Below are 18,302 nucleotides of genomic sequence, written 5' to 3' on the forward strand. Positions count from 1 at the left end.
AAAAAAAAAAAAAACACTTTAAATTCGACGACAGTTTTGTTGTGTTACAGTTACTTGAATCATGAATGTACCTCGTCCACGGCTCCCACATCCTGAAGCGAGCCCTCAGGCTAGGATCTTTGGCGGTCCCCCTACCTATCGGTTAAGTTAAAAGCAGTGCCACGCACTATATTAACGTTTTTGAAATTGTGTTTTAGGTCAAATTAAAGGTTCTTATACAGTGTATTATTAGCGATTTTTATTACATCTACTTTAATTATAGAGTTGTCGAGTACATTACATCGCACAATCATAAAAATTAAAATGTTAATGTCCATGAAGGATAATAGCGCCATAGGCGACTTTTTTTAACTATTACCACTAATTTATGATGTGTTTATCTCACTTATCTGATCAACCCGCCACGCCGGGCCATCTCAAGGCCCGGGCCCCCAGACTAGAGCCCTGTCAGTCCCCCCCTTATGGGGGCCATGAGCACGTCCCTATATGATCATTGGATGAGGATGCCACCGAGACTTGGGCCGTAAACGCATTAAGGCTATACTTCAGCTGAGGCATGGTCTAAACTAAAATGAACGTGACTACGCGACGCGCAGATTGTGCAAACATCGCGTGACGAACAAAAATAATAATTAGTCATAAAAATTCTAAATGCGTCCATTTAATGTTATGTTTATTGTTGTTTAAGTAATAATAATAATATATTCATTGACATGTTTTGTTTTTCGAGAAAATACGTAACGTTCTTTAGTCATCTTTACATGATTTAAGAATTAATTCCTCCGACGCCATCACAAAACAAATGGACGTGCTCACAGGTCGACTATCGCTCTCCGATTGGCAACGCGAGCGAAATTACGTCCCACCTATTGCTGAAAATTATTTGCCGTTTCACTGAAGAATGCTCTTAAATAGAAAGACTCATTTGTGGAGGCAGATGTTGAAAGTCTCGAGGTCCACAATCAGTGAACCCCAGATTTGACACAGATTCTTTTCGGTTTCTGATTTGTTAGTCATATAGTCTGCAAATAAGATGAAAACTTGGAGAAACTCGTCTTATTTAGTCAGGTCGAAGGACGGAAAGGACGAGAAAGAGCCGAGAGAGTTATAAAAAGTTGTCAGAAATCAAAACCACCCGGTTTCTAGAGTCCAGAGATCATTTGCTCTCAGACCGAGTTTGGCAAAATCCACACACATGCAGTTCCACAAGACATATCGTTAATTTATTGTAGTGTGAACGGACGTAAGCAGAGGTAACGCTAATGAAAACGCCATAAGCTAGATGCATTTTTGCACGCTAGATGCCCATCAAAAAATGCTAGGATCTGGCAAGGAAAACGCTAAGTTGGCAACGCTGGTCGGGAGAGCGTAGATATGTGCAAAAAACCGGGAAATTTGTAGTTCCCCACTAGAACGCTGTGGTGGAATAAATGGTGGTCGGTCACCATTACTTACGCATTTGTTTCTTTTGCGGGTATTCCACGTAATCCCCAATACATCAAAAATGATAATGGAAATTTAATACAATCGAAAATTAATCCAAATAGACAAACACTAGACGTGTTTGTGTGCTAACTACGTCACGTAAGTACGTACCTAACGCTATGTTAAAATTCTACGTGAATGGGATGAAGAATCTACTGTCACGGTCAAAATAGCCGATTAGGTATTGTAAAAAAAAAACAATAGGTGGCATTAGCTATAGATGAATAATGTCAGGTCAAAAATACAATAATAGCCTTGATCAAGAATTTAACTTCGCAATATAAATACCTACACGAGTATAGTTAAGGGGGTACATGCTCAGCGTATGTCAAAATGGAGCTTTTGTTCTATTTTCAAAGCATGATACTGGACATTCCTTAAACGTTGTAGATAATCTATTTATATAATTTTGAAGCCTTATTATCCTTTATATTTATTTTAAACATTTGATGACTGCATAAAGTATTTTTATTACATATTAAAATAGTATTCTTTTATACCTCTCGCTCTAATGTTTTAGAATATAGTCATATTTCAGTACATAAACGTGCAGTGGTGTTAAGATTTTTTACGTTTATTAATTTTTAAACGCATTTATAAAACCATCAGTATAATTTATGTCGACATTATTATAGTGAAATATGTACGATAAAAAATTATATTGATAATCTCTGTGATCCCAAATTTGACAAGAATTAGGCATTTTATTATTCAAAAAACAGGCAAGATTAACACATTTGAAGATAATTCGTTTAAAAATTAATAAATGTAAAAAATCTTAACACCACTGCACATTTATGTACTGAAATATGACTAGATTATAAAACATTAGAGCGAGAGGTTTAAAAGAATACTATTTTATGTAATAAAAATACTTTATGCAGTCATCAAATGTTTAAAATAAATATAAAGGATAATAAATAGATTATCTACAACGTTTCAGGAATGTCCTGGATCATGCTTTGAAAATAGAAAAAAGCTCCATTTTGACCCACGCTGAGCACGTCCGCCCTTAAGCAGAACAACGCTGGTTGGTTGCGATACAACTCAGTTTGACTAGTAGGCACATTGTCAGTATTCTAGCTGTGTGAGGATTTTTTAAATCGCACCAAGCAACTATTCATTATCTTGCCAACGCAGTGTTTTTTCACCACACGCAGTGAGAATATATTTTTCATTATTTACAGACGTGTACTTCCAATATGTTTTACGCCTGAAGCAACAACAATTTTCGTCGGATTTCGATATGATACAGATACTTGAGGTAATAAATAATCTAGAATGTTTTTCTAGAAAAGTGTTTTTTTTTTATACAGAGGCCATTTCTGCGTAAAAGGCGCGATAAACATTTGTGGGTATGATAGGTCGCGACGATTCATATTTCGGTCGCCATAATAATGAATAATTAACAAGAAAAATTTCATCTCGACAATCGTAAATGATATCTATGGTTCTTCAGTATTTCAATTAATTTCATACCTTAGTTTTGATTCAGTACAGGCACCTGGAAATTGATTGATAATCTCTGAATAATCGAGAATGTCTACACGCATAATTTGATAGCAATTTACACATCAATATGACGACAGTGTCTCTAAATCGTACGTTGACCGAATCTTAATCATTTTATATCCGATACGAAAGACAAAATACAGTGAAAGACAGATAGACATAAAATAAAATATTATATATAAGTAGGCACTGACACAGCTACTTGGTCACAATACTTAGATACGAAATGCCTATTATTTAGTTTTGAACAAAGTTTTGAAAGTCTGAGAAATGCATTTAGAATCACACGAAGATCGGCGCTGTCAAGATCAAATGTAGTCATAACTAACTAAATTGTATAATTCCACTTTATAAAATGATAATATAAATAAGTCGCTAGCTATTTTGGTTATAACACCATTCGAACGAAAGTTGTTTCACGCGTGTTTGCTACATGTGGTCATGTTATCTGAATTACCGTGATACGTAGGCATATTACCAAGCCCATCGCATCTATTCTATTCTACACACAAGACTGCTATCGGCCAGCTATCGAGGGTAGTTTTTCATATTTTTGTATCAAAGTATTAGCACTTATTGTAACAATTAGAATAAATTAGTTGTAATTGTTACAATAAGTGTTATGTTGAAAGAGCACCTTTCTTGGCTGTGCTAAATTTTAGAGCGAGATAGACAGTTTTGACTATTTATACGGCTAACTTATTGTAACAATAAAAATAAATAATACTTCGCTACAAACATATGAAAAACTACCCTTGATAGCTGTCTTGTGTATAAAATAGATGCGCCGGTGAGCTTTGGAAATTATTGCCTGTGTTGAATCTTAATGGTATAGGTACTGGTACGACCGCCTGACACTCCAGCGGCCCGGCCCTATGTTAGAACTTGCGAGTGCAAGCTTCCCGGTCGACATGACGTCATATGACATCATTGTGACGTACTACCGGAGTGATAATAGCACTCGAGAAAATAACGCTACTCAGACAGTGGCGCTATTCATTGTCACCATACACATATAGGTGTTTCATCGTATTAATATCTATGGTGAGCACTGGCGCTGGGCGGCATGCCTCGAGCGTGTATTGGCTGACGTCACAATTACGTCATGTCGTCTGGTGCCACACGAGACGATAGTTAGGAAATCGGGCCCCTGGGGCCCTATGTTAGAACTTGCGAGTGCAAGCCGCCCGGTCGACATGACGTCATATGACATCATTGTGACGTACTACCGGAGTGATAATAGCATTCGAGAAAATATCGCTGGTCAGACAGTGGCGTTATTTATTGTCACCATACACATATAGGTGTTTCGTCATAATAATATCTATGGTGAGCACTGTGTGCTGGGCGGCATGCCTCGAGCGTGTATTGGCTGACGTCACAATTACGTCATGTCGTCGGCTGACACACGAGTCGATAGTTAGGAAATCGCGGTGCTGGTCGTGAACAGACGCATCAGTATTTGGTGACAAAAAAAGTGCTTCGCATAGATTTTGGGTACGCGCTATGAATTCGGTCCAAAGAGTTCGTCATTCTACGCCCTTGTAGAACATCGCCACGCTTTCATTCAGCATATGAATGACATTCCGCACTCTACAGTCTAAGCCAGGGGTAGCCAAGCTGGTCCCTACCACCCACTAGTGGGCGTTCCAGCTTTCATTGTGGGCGGTAGGGGTTTTAAAAACATTCTCATTATGTTTTCATAAAATTCCCCCCGTGACAATTTAAATTTCAATATACTTTTTGTAACTCGCTGTAACTTAATAAATAAAAATAAATTTTGTAAAGTAAAGTTATTTCCCTACTTCATAAATCATCATTACTGTGGAACCGGTGGGCGGTTAGAAAATTTTACTACTATCAGAGATACAAAAGTGGGCGATAGGTATAAAAAGTTTGACTACCCCAGGTCTACACTCCACAGCGAATATGCAAATGCGGTATATGCTCTGCAGCTGGTGTCGATGCACTGTACTTTAGGATACGGATCTGCTCTATCTCTATGCTCGCCCTATATCCAGCTGCGTAATATAGATAACTAAAGTGCATTACTTATTGAAAAGTAAGACTAAAGGTGAATCCTGTAATTTGGAATAGACAGATATAGCATAATATCAAAGTATTTTTTTTATATATACGAACGATGAAAAAGGATAACTCCAATGTCCCCAATACACCAGCTTACTGGCTTAGGTGTATGAATGCTGTAACGCAAGCAAGTAACAGCAGTTAACAGATTTTTACAAGGAATGGTTGTTAGCATTCTGTTAAACCCATTTGGTCCTTATATACACAATTTGAAAAAACAACATGAAGTTTGTGTGTCAAGCCGCAGGATCGAACCCGCGACTTACGGTTTCAGGGGTGGCAGCTCTATTAACCAGGACACGGTGGGTGAAGATAAGTAATTCTCTAGTAGACCATCTACCTATATTAAATAATTTCCAGACAGACAAAAAATACTGACATAGGTAAATTATCTGAGAGTCTCGAAGAATCAATTACCTACGATAAAGTAGGTATGAATATAATTTGGTAGTAATTTGATACATAGAAACGAAGTGGTCCAATAAGGAACTCGCTATTCATGTAGGTACCTATTTTTTACGTAATATTCAAACATTGTTGACGTAGGAGAGTGTTGTATAATATGTAAGATATTGTATAAGCAATGGATAAAATTGTCACTCTTATTTCTGCATTATGGGAAATGAAAAAACCGCATAGAAACTAATAACATTACAAAAATGAATAAAAAACATTATAAAAGCTTGAGAAAGGCGTAAAAATAACATAACGATTCGCGTTAAAAAAAAACTAACTAGAAAATGAAGCTGCAGACATTCACAGCAGATGTTGCTTGCGCTATTTGAACCGACGGGTGGTGTGGAGGAGGGTATAGGAAAATTCGCTGAAGATCATCGACAAACCACAATCAATATCAATTAATACCATCATACAATCATTAAAATGATACAATTACAGTAACTGGATATCTTCATTCATACAGAGGATGATATCAATGGTGGGTAAGTACGTAAACAATATGAATAAGTTTTAAGTTTTAGTCATCGCTCAACTTATGTAAATCGATTCAAACGATGAGGAGAATTGTCGGCGTTGCCAGGCAACGAAAAAATCTACGAAAGGAAAATAATAATAAACTCGAGGAGAGGGATTCGCTATCGAAATATGAGCGCTGCGCGCCTTTACTTAGATATTTTTTTTGTAAAGGGATTTTTAGAGGGATGGAAAAATGGTATCAGGATTATGGGATAAGGTTTCAAGCATCTGGGTACTTATTTATATTCTCAAAATATTACTAGAAGAAATAATATTACAGAGAAATATTATAGTGATGTCTATGAGGAATATCAAATACTCACCTACCTAGTTTAAATGAAGTAGATAAATATTAGTCTCATAATATATAAACTACGAGGGTGGGTCAATAATTCCTTAGAAAAAAGCATTAAAACAGGTTTTATTTTTGTATTTTTTTTTTATTTCTCAACATAATTTCCTTGGAGCTCAATACACTTGGTTAGACGTTTCTCATTTTTTTTAAACCGTCAGAAAAATAAGTTTTCGGAAGGTCCTCAAAATAAGCATTTGTCCGATCGATGACTTCTTCATTTGAAAAAAAACGTTGTCCACTTAGCCATTTTTTTAAGTTTGGGAAAAGGAAAAAGTCACTGGGGGCTAAATCTGGCGAATACGGTGGGTGGTCGACCAATTCGAACTTCAATTCTTCAATTTTAGCCATTGATCGTAAACATGTGTGAACACGGGCATTGTCCTGATGAAAGAGGATTTTTTTCCTGTTTAAATGAGGCCGTTTTTCTTCAATTTTGTTTTTTAGCTGGTCCAATAAAGATGCATAATAATCCCCTGTTATTGTTTTTCCTTTTTCCAAATAGTCAACGAAAATAATTCCACGTGCATCCCAAAATACAGTAGCCATAACCTTACCAGCTGATTTTACGGTTTTCGCCTTCTTTGGACATGGTTTGCCTTCGCAATCCACTGCTTTGACTGTTCTTTCGTCTCGGGAGTATAGTGGTGTATCCATGTTTCATCTACAGTCACAAAGCGACGAAAAAATTCATCCGGATTGCGTTGCATGAGCGACAACAGGGCTTTAGAGGCCACCACCCTACTGCGTTTATTGTCGACTGTGAGCAAACGCGGCACCCATCTTGCAGAATTTTTTTTCATGCCCAATTTGTCATGTAAAATAGAAATGACGCTACCTTTTGAGATCCCTGTAACCTCAATTATCTCACTCAACTTTAATCTTCGGTCACTTAACACCATATCGTGGATTTTATTGATCATTTCTGGTGTAGTCACCTCTACAGGACGTCCTGAGCGTGGTTCATCCTTTGTTGATGTACGACCACGTTTAAATTCATTTAACCAGTTATAAATAGTTGCAAGTGAAGGAGCAGATGTGCCGTGAACTAAATCCAACTCATTTTTTATTTCCTTTGTTGTTAACCCTTTTATATTAAAATGTTTAATAACAGCTCTAAACTCAATTTTCTCCATTTTTGTAAACAAGCAAATTTTTTTTTTTAAATGTACGAGAAACACACAACAACCCGACCAATCTGATTGAAACTTCGCAGCATACTGAATCGGTAGTGCCGCTGCATGAAAACAAACCGCTTACAGTACTAGTCGCGCCACCTGTCGGCTTTTCTAAGGACTTATTGACCCACCCTCGTACTTCAATACTTGAGTCGTATACAATATAATACATAATGTAGTATACTAAACTCAAGACAATATATTTACAAAGACTTTGTTCAGTAATAATTATTATTCCACAAAATAATATACTTTCATAATATATCTACTAACGATAAAGGTGTCGGAGCATTATATAGTTCAGGGATTGTGCAGCTATGGCACGCGTGCCAAAGGTAGCAGGTTCGAAAATTTAGCTGGCATGTGAACTATTTACAATTTTGTTACCTAACTTTCTGGACTCATTTATATTATAATCTTTCCGTACATATATATTTTTTAAGCTGGCAACACTGAAGTCATCGGAAAACCGTTCAGTGATAGGGAATATAATTGTAAGAAGCGTGGTTAAAATACTCCCACGATATCTTTGAAATGTTTGATAAAAATATTAAATGAATAAAAAGTAATTATGCCTTCGGCTAGAAACACGGCGAAAGACAGAATCTCTATTGTAATTATTAAACTTTTTCAAAAACTTTTTTTTTCATTTTTTCCTCCATGAAAAAACTGCTCGCGTCACAGTCGAAAAATAAAGTTATACACTAGTATATTTACAGTTTTACAATGAATACCCCATCTCGATCAAAGTATTACAATAAATCTTTACAAAGACAAGCACGAGATATTTTTGTTTACTAATGTGACCGAATATTTTAAAAGTGATGAAAAAACAGTAAGTTAACTTTGAAATATAACATTGTTGAATTGGCAAACGAAGCAACTGGTGTATCCACCTATTAGCACCATTCAGAAATTAATGCATGAAGGCAAAAAATCGATACATATGACGAAACATCAAATTTTTGATCGAGTATTCCTTAATCACACTCCGAATAAATGAAAAAAATACTGTCAGCACGAGCACGATATAAAAATCGGAGATTGATAATAAAAATTGGTGCGTATACGGATGGTAGCGATGATTATAAGTTTCAGAACAGAACAGTGAATCAGATGAGATGTCATTTTAATGCGCGATTTAAATCGGAAGTAATTTAATATTAATACACCCACGGTGACCGCGCGGCTTAAGCGTTGGACTATCACGCCGTGGTTCGGGTTCGAATCCTGGGTCTGGCAAGTACACATTGTTTATCAATTTGTGTGTGAGTCAGGGTATGGACCTAATAGGTTGAGCAAGTGGCTGAGAACCATTTCTCGTAAAAAAACAAAATCTGTTAATACAAACCTCTACTCTGTGGAGGCCCATATGATCATATTAGGATCGGACATAGTCGGAAATAAAAAAAAATATAATTCAGATTGAAAGTCATTTTAACGATTGGCTACGTGTAATACGGGCTGCGGTTTTCGTACTGACGAAACCACCCGAACTTGAAAAACATCACGCATATGTAGTCTAGTTATAATAAAACCATTCTAATATCCCCACAAAATGTGGAAACTGGGTATCAGCTGAAAAAAAAATACAGTCGTTGGACGTATTGCTACTACTATATCCTCACGAAGCAAGATATCCGCGGGCTCTATTATCGCAATCGGGTTACCGAAACACAAAAGGTTTAGTGGTGTTTATTATTCGGTTCGCGTCCAGCCGATGAGAAGGCCTGCGCCACGAATGTGGACGGATTTCGCGTTGCTCAAATTGAAATGTTTTAAACACCGGGTTGCCCGCAAACACAAATATGCGGAACACTGCCTCGCGTGTTTGGAAAATTGAAAATGGTAATCCAATATACGTACGCCACTGGAGATAATATGGGTTTAATGATTACCTAATGGTCAGCGAGATATTCAATCTCGCATCCAATAGGAATAGGAGTTGTTAGAATTATACTAGGAATTAAATACTAACAGTTTTAATTAAAATAAAACAAAATATGTAGTAAGTAATACTTACTCCACATTGATTTCTTATATTTACTGTCAATAATATCGGTGAAAATGCATTGTATTAATTACAATAAAAGAAAAAAATGTATTAGGTACTAATTCCACTTATTACAACGTTTTTCTTAGCTCGTTTTCTTATTTGTCCGGTACAAATCTTGCAATCGATTTTTAACTAACTTCCCGACTAGCTAGACATTTGAAACTTTTAGAATATATCAAAACACGATGCCAATGCATTTTTTTAATACTTTTAGCCATCTTTAAGTAGAATTGAATTCATTTTCAGTTAATTCTGTTTTGTATGAAAGGTTATTTCGACACCATTATTGGTTGCTAGGGGTCTGGGGTCCTAGCAACTAAATTATTAATATATACGTGCGTTACTATGGAAATCAATATGACATGTCAAGTACATTTTTTTTGATCGTTTAAGCTAGTCAAGTCAAGTTTATATGGTCCCACAGAAAATTTAAAAACGTATATAAAAAGTTCTTTTTAACTTGTAATTATTTTAATATGAGCCAAGACCGGTTTCGTAAACTTCAAAGAGACATTTGCATATTACTTATTGAAGATAATCAATAATAATGAATTGAAAATTCTAAGAAATTCATTGTTCAAAAAAATCAATTAATTTTACTTAACTTATTAAAAAAAACGTTGTTATAATCGCATTGAAATGCTGCATGTGTTTTTGTTATTTAAAAATTGTTAGTAATACCTATACCTAAATATCTGTAGGTATGTATTATTGTAAAAATCTTTACCAGTTGACTATGTCCCATTGAAGCAGACAAAACTTGCACTGAATAATATTAAAATAAGTGGAATTAATACTACATGTGTTATAATTCAATTAATATTCCACATTACTTTAATAATAATCAGGACCAGTTTCATCAGACACAAAATATATAATATTACTATTAGGTACCTAAAGCTATTTATGCTAGGTAACAAACTTATTTATAGAATACAAGGACAATAATAAAATAACATTGAAAAAAAATCACTGTTCAAATATTAATTGATTAATTGTTACAGTAGTAAGCTCGCTACCCAATTGCGATGAATGTGGTTATACGTCGAATTCGATACATTACGAAAGGTTTTTTTCAAATATGTAGGTTATGTACATAATTATGTACTAAACTTTGGGGGTAATATTAATTAAGTCGCTTATTTACTATTACTAAAAAAACGCTGTTTTAATTCATGACTTAATTGACATATAGGTACTTACATGACATTATTAATTAAACATTCATCAATCTCATACAGTATATATAGCAGGTTTAGATATTGCTATTATTAATGTCATACAATAAATAGTAGTATAAGTAGGATTAAAAAGACATGGCATAATACGAATTGCTTTGTAGTATGAGCATTAATCTTGATACAGCACATAGAATTGTGTTGTGATAGCATTTTATATTATCAACAGCACATAGTCATGTGAGTGAAATAAAATGACTTAATAGAATGACCTAAAAATGCGAGCCACGAAACGCGAATGGTAGGCTTTCATTTCATTTACTTTCACTATTCGCTGATTATCGATAGATAGTATACTTACTATGCGATAATAGCAGCACCACCAAATAGTATGTAAGGAATTATTCGTGAATGGTAATATATTAGAAAGGTATAATAGAAGTACATATAACAGACATAGAATAATATGTGACCGTCACAAAGCGGTTTATTTCGATTCTGATATTTAAGGTGATTGATCTCATTTGCTCGCTCTTTGAGCAAAAAAATGTAGGTAACTTCCAACCATTATTGAATCGTATGTATCTTATATTACCACTTTGTTTTTAAAGGCACTATAAATGTTATTCTTTCTTGCTTAATTTCTTTAAGAAATGTAACATTACTATCAGATGGGATAATTAATCAATTCGGGCTCAATTATAGTACCTACTGTTAATTGTAGCGAAATAGTAATATAGTATTAGAGATAACAATCACAGAAACAACCAGGCTTCAGAAAATTACATATATGAGCTTCTCGGATGTAAACCATGTTAAGTGACATAAAGCAAGTTTCGCGATATTGGCATTTGAAGAGCTAAAATGACTTAACATTCTTTACTTGAAATATGTCGAACATATACTAGAATCTTTTATCTTACTATGCTCAAATCTTCATTATTATATGATGAGTTGACATCACTATTATCATTGGAATAATTCGGGGTCATAACACTGTTATCCCTCTCAAACGATTCAATTAAATTTAGGTATATGTGTTAACTGTGTATATTCCGCCATCGTGCTTCACTTACCAGTGTGAACTAAACAATTGTCAGATATCATACATTACGCATTCTAAAAATGCATGTTAACGCAGTGATACTACCACAAAACATATACCCAATGAAAGAGGACGTCAGATGACATTGTTTACACGAAAAAGATGAGTTGTGCAAAAATGTTAATTAACATGGTTTACACCCGAGCAGTTCATATTATGTACCTATTGTGACTGGGAATTCAACCCGGAGCTCCCGGTATTTGAGTCCAGTGCATTGGGCTATACAACTGCCTAGTGTGTGTTATGTTTGTAAAACTAGTATTTAAATTATATTTATGTATCTATCACGTTGAGCATTAAATAGGTCACAGTGAGTCTTCGCTACTGGTTACCTATGTAACGTATTTATAGTAGATATATGTAACTTGTCCCTCCCTATTTTCAAAGCATTATAATATTTTAATATGTGGGTATTAACAAGTAATAATAAAAACTTAAAAGGTATACATAGCCTTCAGTAAATCAGCGGAGTTGGAGTGAAAACATGAGTACAATTTCCAGCACTTACCTGAAACAAAAAGAAATCATTCATAAATAAATTGCAAGACAAATACGTAACTACGTTATTTTACGTGAATGCTCGTATTATCAAGTGAAATGGTGTTCATTTCATATGCACCTACCAGTGGCAAAGGGTGGAGGTAGACTGTTAAGATCCGACATAAATAGTCCACAATAAACATTGTCTGTCATGCGTAGGTATTTGTTTTCATTGAACCAAGTCTTATAATTAACAGATGGTGTCGGTTCTTTTTTTTTTAAATTCAATTAAACACTGCGAAAACCTACCCCTAATAGATAACAGTCAAAAAATAATCGTCTATCTATAAAATATCTAAAATAATGCAATTAAACCATACATCATTTTGGATATTTTATAGATATAATATTTTTTTTTACTACTTTTGGTTTAGGTAGGGCTTTTAAAAAAACTAATCAAGAACATATTATTCTTAATTCAACGAAAACAAAAAAGTATGGATGAAAAAGTGTGCACTATTTTGTCGACAATACAACATACCAAAACTATTATGGTTTGGTTCAGGCAATGTTTAATTATTGATTTTCAAAAACTAACTGACACCATCTTTATATTAATGTAGTCTTGGTTCAATAAAAACAAATACGAATGATTGACCAAAGTTTAATTTGCACTATTTATGTCGGACACTATTTATGGCTGCGAGACGTGGACCCTCAACACGACTGATGTCCAAAGGCTAAGAGTCACACAGCGAGGCATGGAGAGGTGTATGTTGGGCATCACGCGAAAGGACCGTAAGAGAAACGAATGGGTTAGGAAGCAGACAAGAGTACGCGATGTAATAGACGTTGCCAAACAGCTGAAATGGAGATGGGCGGGGCACATTGCTCGCAGAAAGGACGGCCGCTGGACAAATGCCGTCATCCAGTGGTACCCAAGGGGCACGAAACGGCCACAGGGTCGCCCTAAAAGCCGCTGGATTGACGAACTGGTAAAGTTCGGCGGAAATACGTGGCAGCGAACGACACAGGACCGAGAGAGTTGGAGAAAGCTTGGGGAGGCCTTCATCCAGCAGTGGATTGACCCCGGCTGATGATGATGATGATTTATGTCGGATCTTAACAGCCTACCTCTACCCTTCGCCACTGGCACCTTACCTTGTAAATAGGTAAAAATCATGAATTAAAAAGGTAATGAGTACCATTAATATGTATGTGTACTTTAAAGAAAATAACATTCACTTGAATTGAAAAGGTACTTTAAACGGAGCACGAATAAGAAAAATGTCCAGCCGATGGGTACCTACTCACTCTGCCACTAGAATATTCTCGTATTTACGTAAATAATCATTTAGCATCGAGTCTTCAAACGGTGAAATACGTAACGTCGTATATATATATATATGTTCTTTATGAAATATCGCACCTTAATTATAATTTTATGCATATCAATACATGCAATGAATTTCACGTATATAAAAATATAAGGAAAGTGAAACCATTAAACGTAAGCGTGATAACAGGCATTTCCCGCGATTGGAATTATGCCGATACAAACCAACCCTATTGCTACGTCCTGACCACATTTTGATATTACCTGCCATTTAGTCGCGGAAGGGATGTTAAACTGAGAAAGGAACTCATGTAATACTAATAGAAATACAATATGAAAAAAAAATAATTAAATAATCACTCAAACGCCACAAAATTTAAAACTGAGTAAAGTTAGCATGGTGACGAAGACACCGCCAAGAGGCCGAAAAAGATTTAAAAGTAGACAAAAAAATATGATTATACAGGTTCTACCATACACTGTGTAAGTAGGTGCTGTTACATAGACATAGAGTAAAATGAGCTTATTCCGTAACAAAGTAGAGACATTTTAATGATGGACCCTTTTGGCAAGCCAATAATATAATAAATTGAAAGATCATTCATTACTTTATTATATTACTATTAACATCGAGGAACTTTCTTCTCAAGTCATGTTTTGTAATCTTTTTTTATATATACAAAAATCTTGTTTGATTAGAAATAGTTATCCTAAATAGGTATGTAGATTTTTTAAAAAGCTGTTTTCTTTCAATAACTAATATGGCACTTTGGCCCTTATTTATTTAAAAACTTCATAGCGTTGTATAAAATTCTTTTCATCCATCATAATAGTAAGTATATTGACACGGCCTGACAAAAAGTTGTCTATAACAATCAGTAAGCAATAACCATTTCACAATAATTAAGATTTTAATATTAATTTGCTATAGTTGTGCAACATTCCAGCTGCGTTTCAACACCTGTGCACCTGGTATACAAGCAGATAGATACGACATTAGTTTATTTGAGTACAGTATTATTTAGCAGATGGATTTATTCATTCACCAGCTATTTAATTCACGAATTAGGAATAGAAATATCTCGACAGTTATTTTACACAGATTTACGACAGATTAGTAACTTGTTTAGATTTGAAGCTTTTAAGCTCTACAAATCTTCTATAGTGTTTTGTTTGCTGCTTCATTCTCACGAAAATGTAGATACACCTACAAGCCAAGAGCACATTTATTATTATAGTAGCTTTCAAGCGTATAAATACTGCACATTTCAGCCATATTTTCCGTAATGAGTACTCTGATAAATTTGTAGCCCGTAATGCAAGGAAACGTAGAAATTATCTTTATTCTCTTGGCTACCCAACCTCCATAAGCGATGCAAGCTCCAATGCAATCTGATACGATTATCGCAGGATAGGGAGAAGTACTGCAATTTGGTTGTAAACCTTCGATAAAAGATGGCACTGTGCGAAGAAGAATTGCTAATAACTGATAGGCATAACGTATCATTTTATTTGTTCACATCTCAAATTTAATGTCCCTTTCATAAATGAATATGTATACGAAATAAAATAGGCACTGAGTACCAAAAATCTGTATCTGAGATATAAGTGTTTTAATGAATAATCCGTTTATTTGTAATAAAACCACTGTAATACCAAATAAAAATTAGCTTCTTAATGTCATTAGAAGAAGAAAATACAATTTATAGGTATTTAAATATTATAAGAAAAACACGTCTGAACAACGATATTTTAGAAAAGTACTACGTCGCAATACTAATTTCTTTAAAAATAAAAAATAAATAAAAAAAGGACTAAGTGCCGCGCATTATATTGAAAAAAGAAGACTATTCTCATGACACCCAAACGGCACTTAGGACCTATTTTAAAAATAATCACATGGCCTCTTCCTCCCAATACCTATAGAAGCTCTAATATATATTTTGGAACAGACATGTATTTAGGATATTGGCGAAGGCACATTGAAAATTTCTACATTGGTACTAACTATTTTTTTCCGATTTTCGGACACTGTGCCTATTTTATTTCGTGTATTCAAGTTATAATATGGGCTGTTATGGTATACCTATTTTGGTTGTCACGTGGTAAGCAGTTTTCGATACCCCTAGCGACGACCATGTACCTGTAACACACTAATTCAAATTCTCGCGATGAATCTGAAGTGGGCGCAAAAATGCAAATCACTTTATTATATGTATTATAATATTGACATTGATGTTCAATAACTTAGCCCAGTTTACGAGACCTGAGAAATGGCTAAAAACAACATTGCCCAAAATCTAAATCGCCGAATGGCGTGATAAATATTAAAGTGCAGGTTAGGTACTTATTTACCGACACATATAAGGGAAAATTGAATAATAGGTTTACGATTTCTAGATTAGAAGTATTTGTTTTATTTTTTTTTGCGTATAGAATTAAGGGTAAGTCGAAAGATAACGTTTGGTTTCGTATTCGCACAAATGATCGACCTAATTTCATTGATGTTACGCATTACAAATGTGTATGTATTCGCTAAAAACTGCTACGAATGAGCTACCTACTGAAATTACTGAGTAAAATTCAATGGATGTTCATTTTGATGTCAAATTACGATAGAGAGCCTTGTAATCTCCATATTTCCTCGCTAGTTCGAATACACAGTTGAATCGGATATTAATTAACAATCAGTATAATCCAGTAGCGAAGGGTGGAGGTAGGCTGTTAAGATCCGCCATAAATAGTGCACATTACACTTTGTTTGTCATATGTGTTTCATTAATCAATTAAACCCTCCCTGCCTAAACCAAACCGTAATAGTTTTGGTATATTTTGGGCGATACGACAGAACTGTGCACACCTTTTCCTTCATACTTATTTGTTTACGTTGGATTAATAATACATATTACACATATTGTTGGTTCATTTTTTTTTTAATTATTAACACCTGCCTAAACCAAACTGGAATAGATAAAAATATTATTCTATCTATAAAATATTTAAAGTTGTGTATGATTTATGTAATTGCATAATTTTAGATATTTTATAGATAGATATTTTTTTACTATTATCTATTATGGCTTGGTTTCGCAGGGTTTAATTGAATTTTAAAAAACTAACTAACACCATCTTCTGTAAATTGTAATCTTATTTCAACGAAAACAAATACGTATGACTGACAAAGTGTGCACCATTTATGGCAGATTTTAACAGCCTCCCTTCATCCTTCGCCAGTGGTATAATCAATATTATTTTGAATTCTTACATAGTCAGCTTTTATAATATAGGTACCTACCAATATGGTCTTATTCGTCCAAGTACCTAACCCAGCTATTCGAAAATAAAATTCTCCAAAGAAGACGAGTTCAAGAGAACCAAAGGGGGCGCGCATCTGTACGAACGCCAAGCCAACGTCTTCGAACAGAGAAGTTAAAGTCCCTCCACCAAACCCGCCCCGTACCACCCTCGGTCTTAATCGAGAGTATCACGGCACCCATCAATTGGTGATGTGAAGCATCTAAGAATTGGCCTGGGAGTGTCCTGGGAGAAGATGCCCAAGACTTAGATTGCTACGCTCAAAGTGAGCTCTGACTGAGTTTACTGAGTTTACTCTAATGCAAAGTGCCAGGGAGAGAAAAAGCACATGGAAATTACTAAAAAGAAAATGAACTTGTTTATTAAATTAAAGAACGAAGCTAATCATACAGGCAGCGACCAGGTCGGACGGGCCGATGGGTCCAACAGCTGGTTGGACCGACCTGAGCATTTCCTCTCGTTCGGAGCACATACTCAGACACTCCCATAGGATGTGGTTGGCATCCTGTATTTCCCCTCCGCATGGACATGTCGGACGGCTTGCAAGTCCAAGCTCGAAGAGCTTGCCAGCGAATCCACCATGACCAGTTACAAATTGACTGGTGTAATGGTCTGGAGTCAGGTATTTGGTTATCTCCATTCGCCACTGTATGTCTGGAAAAAACGTATATGTGTGCCGGCCCTTGGTCGATTCGTTCCACTTTCGCTGCCAGGTCTTAAAGGCCGCATCGAACGCTTCGAACAGTTTAACCTCAATACAGTTGATGGGCTCGGGGGAGATATTGTTTATGAAGGAGCTCTCGGCAGCTGCTCCACCCCAAAGGTTATGGCGGACGTCAATAGGGACGCATTTAAGTCCGATATGACTGACTTGAGAGAGCTCGGGATAGACACCTGACGGTTGTGCAGTCTGCCAAGGTTTGTAGAGTCAGAGTAAGTAAGCAATAGTCTTATTCTTTCTGTCTTACATTGAAGATCTACCAAAAAATATGATCCTCGTTTATTATGTCAAGGTTGACACAATACCTTAGGTTGTGTATCCAAGGTAACCTTATTTTACGGAAGCCTCTCATGAGTCATGCGTTGTTATTTTTTTTCCCAGAAAGATATGTATAATGAAAAATCAGCCCTTTTACTTACGGAAGTGTACGAAGTAGGTGCATTTAAATTTGCTGTACATGCCAATTGAAATGAAATGTAAACATAATGGTATATTGGCCACGCCGGAATATTAAACTTAAC

At 35.4% G+C, this 18,302-nt stretch overlaps 1 protein-coding gene and 1 long non-coding RNA gene across 15 annotated transcripts in view; both read right to left on the reverse strand.

Moving 5' to 3' along the window:
• The window catches only part of LOC147064435 (RNA binding protein fox-1 homolog 1-like), a 522,090-nt gene that overhangs the window by 391,321 nt on the left and 112,467 nt on the right, over positions 1-18,302 (reverse strand). The window lies entirely within an intron of this gene.
• On the reverse strand, positions 5,128-11,004 carry LOC147064438 (uncharacterized). Its single transcript, XR_015071916.1, has 3 exons — positions 8,372-11,004; positions 7,722-8,294; positions 5,128-6,432 (listed from the first exon to the last, which is right to left on the reverse strand). It is a non-coding gene; the product is annotated as an uncharacterized LOC147064438 (long non-coding RNA).

The sequence above is a fragment of the Rhyacophila brunnea genome, unplaced genomic scaffold (assembly GCF_057557595.1).
Source record: "Rhyacophila brunnea isolate RB1 unplaced genomic scaffold, BYU_Rbru_1.0 scaffold_7, whole genome shotgun sequence".
NCBI lineage: Eukaryota > Metazoa > Arthropoda > Insecta > Trichoptera > Rhyacophilidae > Rhyacophila > Rhyacophila brunnea.